Consider the following 4,209-nt stretch of genomic DNA (forward strand, 5'->3'; position numbering starts at 1 on the left):
CTGTGCCCACTTTTTAATTGGGTTATGTGTATTTTTCTTGTAGAGGTGTTGTAGTTTCCTATATATTTTTGAAATAAGTCCCTTGTCTGATGTGTCATTGCAAAAGATTTTTTCCCATTCTGTGGGTTCCCTTTTTACTCTTCTGGTGAAGTCTTTTGATGCACAAAAGTTTTGAATTTTTAGTATGTCCCATTCATCTATTTTGTCTACTTTCATTTATGTAGTTTTCAAAATGTTTGGTAGTTTGTGTATTCCTTGAATTAGTACCCTCACATTTGTCTCTATATTTTCGTTGATGGCCTTCTGGGAATAGCAACTGGTTTTTAACGTACAAAAAGATAGTATCAAAAGTACATAAAGATGGAAGCATAAGCATATTATGGCAGCAATGTTATAATAGGAAAAAAGAAAAAGGAAACGGTTTAACTGGGAATAGTTAAATAAATTATGGTACAATCATATCATGAAATCTTTAGTCATTAAAACCATCTGAGACATTTAAAAGTTTATTGATTAGAAAGAAGTTTATGATATACTGGGTCTATCATATGAAAAAAAGTAAGTTGCATACAAAATGTCAGGTATAATTTCATTTGTGTATTGTATAGTAACAGTGTGTTTGTATTGTTCTTGTTGTTAAGTGCCATCCAGGTGGTTCTGATCCATAGCGATGCTGTGTAGGGTTTCCGAGAAGCAGCTGGTGATCTTGAACCGCTGACCTTGCAGTTCAAATGGCTTTGTAGTCTAGCGCATTAACCCACAGCACCACACCAGGATCCTGTGTTTGTATTAGTATATATAAAAAGGAACCCTGGTAGCACAGAGGTTAAAGAGCTCACTGCTAACTGAAATTCCAACAGTTCATAAAAATCAAAAAACAAACAAACATACAAAACATACCAATTCCAGCTCTGGTAGCGTAGTGGTTTACAAATCGGGCTGTGAACCCTAAGGTCAGCAGTTTGAAACTACCAGCTGTTCCACAGGTGAAAGATGAGGCTTTCTGCTCCTGTAAAGATTTACAGCCTCCAAAACCCTGTACAGGGTCGCTATGAGTCAGTTCCGACTCCACGGCAAATAGTCACCAATCACGATCACCATTCGAGATTGCAAAGAGATTTATTGCTGTTGACTCAATTCTGACTCATAGCGACCCTGTAGGGCACAGTAGAATTGAATTGATTTCAACTTATAGCAACTCTGTGGACATAGTAGGACTGCTCCATAGGCTGTAATGTTTGCAGAAGCAAACTGCCTCATCTTTCTCCCTTAGAGCATCTGGTGGGGTCAGATCTCTGCCCTTTGGATTATCAGCCCAATGCTTGCAGTTCTACTCTTTCCTATAGGGTTGTCATGATTTGGAATCAACTAGACAACACACAACAACAACATATATGTATATCTAGAGATCTCTTACAAGCAGAAGAAAAGCCTAAGTGTGATCGTTGTGTGACTGGAGAGGTGAGAATACAGGAATTTCATGTTTTATTTAATATGATTTTTATGTGATAGCATTTGTTGATTTAATTTTTGTTGCTGTTTAAGTCACCAATAAACTGACATAATGAGTCCTGGTGTGGCGTCATGGGTTAATGCGTCAGACTGCAAAGCTGTTTGAATTGCAAGGTTGGCGGTTCAAGCTCACTAGCTGCTCCTTGGAAACCCTATACAGGTCGCTATGGGTCGGAATCAACTTGGCGGCACTTGAAAACAACAACAACAAAACTGATATAAAATGCCATGAATGGTGAAGAATGAAGTTAAGTGAGCAAATATCAGAGACTGAAAATAAATTGAGATTTTGAGAATAGGTGTGCTGACTGCTAGTCAATCACATTAAAAAACAACAACAACAACAAAAAAAAACCCAAGAGAAATTCTGATTTGATTTTTTTTAGTCAACAATGAAGGCTAAAAATATTCTCTGAGGATTGAAAAGAGGCTATTGACATTCAATAATTACTGCACTAGTAGGCAAAAATAAGAACAAAGGAAGAGAGAAAAAAAGACAGAAAAGAGTTGAAGTAGGTGAAGAGGTAGAGATGAGTTTAGAAAGACAGGATTTTGATTCAATTGTCACTGTTAGTTAAGGTTAGCTAGAACTGTTTGGACACATGAATTAGGAGGTAAATAGGTAATGAATTTTATCCTTTGAAAATAAAACCTTTAATAAATTTCACTAAGGAAGCTATAAAACAGAAGAAATGAACCACTACTCCCCCAACAGTGGTTTCCTGGTCTGTGCTCCATCTTGGCTAAAGGTGTATTTTGCCATCCTGTGGCCAAATGATAGTATTGATTGTCTTTCAGTTCACACACAGCAACACAATATATCACAAAATTTTAAATCTATAGTTCTAATTTAATATCAGTTAATGAATGGTAATGCATTCTAGCCTTGACAGATGAACAGTTTACAAAGCTTGAGTAGAGGTTTATATAAAGTCTTTCATTTTAAACAATCTGAGTCATTCCATTACACTGTTGTTGTTGTTATTAAGTGCCACTGAGTCAGTTCCAACCCATAGCAACCCTGTATAGAGTTTCCAAGGAGTGACTGGTGAACTTGAACTGCTAATCTTGTGGTTCAAACCAACTTTGTAGTCTAGTGCATTAGCCCACAGTGCCACACAAGGACTCCATTATACTAACCTCAAGTAAATAAGCAAATAAAACTCATGAAAAATTATACTAATTTAGAATGTGGTACATTTTTTAAATATCAAATTTAGAATAATTTTCTTCTTTGATTCTATATTTTACAGATTGTGGGGAGAAAATTCAAATGGTAGATAGGGGTTTGCTTAATTGGTGGACTCAATTCAGAACTATGTTTTGAATACTAACCTTTCCTTCACAGTTCAGCATGATCCCAACAAAGACATAGTATTGTTGTTAAGTGCTGTTGAGCTGTTTCCAACTCATAGCGCCACCCTGTAGAGGGTTTCTGAGGAACAGTTGGTGGGTTTGAACTGCAGACCTTGTGGTTAGCAGTCCAGTGCTTATTCTACATTGCCATACCAGGACTCCATTTAATTGTCTATACCATTGTCTGGTATTGCTATTGTTATTCTTGTTGTATTTAACATTTACTGAGTATTACTTTGTCTTAAGAAGATTTACTAGGTTATCCCTTAATTCTCACACAACTCTCTATAAAGTAATATTCTGAACACAATTTTATGGGTAAAGAAACTTGTCCATGGTCAAATCCAGATACAGCACCTAGTCCGTTAGCCTCTGAAGTTCATATTCTTGGGTACTTAGTATCTTACTATCCGAGTTTCTTCTAATTCATTGTACAGTGACACTGCCATAGGCAGAACTTATTTTTTTAATCTACGTAATGGGAGTCATAAGGAGCTCTGGTAACGCAGTGGTTACGAGTCGGGCTGCTTACCTCAAAGTCAGCAGTTTGAAACTATCAGTTGTTTCATGGGGGAAAAGATGAGGCTTTCTATTCCTGTAAAGATTTACAGCTTTGGAAATGCTATGCAAGGTCACTATGAGTTGGAATCTACTCCACGGCACACCACCACCACCAACCATCCCCAGTGGGATTTATACCACTAATCCAATAGGTAAAAGAGAAAGAATTTCCCTTCCTAATTTCCTACCACTAAAAATGGACATCCAACATTTTTTTTGTTTCATGAAAACATTTAATATGCAATTTATAAAGCGAGACCAAAATGTTTTTATTATAGAGAATATGGGTAGAAATGATTGTTCTTGACAAATTCAATAATTGAGTTAGTGCAATTTGCACCAGCAAAGTGGTGATTTTATTCTGATGTAGCAACATGAATCAGTTATTCTAGGTGATTTAATAAATGCTTTTTGATGATGCTGTTATAAGGGCAATTATATTTACTGGGACAAAAATCTCAAAATCTCAAATCTTAAATTTGTGTACCCTAGGACTGCTTTCCTTCCAAATGAAATTTAACACATTATATCATTAGCATATATTTGAAAAACTCAGGAGACAATATAATCTAGTTCAAATCCTTCACATTCTCTTGGACCTGCAGCTTTTTATCTCTAAAATACGTAGAAAGCCTAAATCTGTATCTTTTATGACATCACCAGTAATAGCAATATGACCTTGGATTAAGCCACTACTTAATTTGAGTTTCAGTTTTCTATTCATCAAAAAGGATAATATTACTGTGGGCTAATGCGTCAGACTGCAAAGTTGTTTGAACT

This window comes from Chrysochloris asiatica, unplaced genomic scaffold (assembly GCF_000296735.1).
Source record: "Chrysochloris asiatica unplaced genomic scaffold, ChrAsi1.0 scaffold00070, whole genome shotgun sequence".
Classification (NCBI taxonomy): Eukaryota; Metazoa; Chordata; class Mammalia; order Afrosoricida; family Chrysochloridae; genus Chrysochloris; species Chrysochloris asiatica.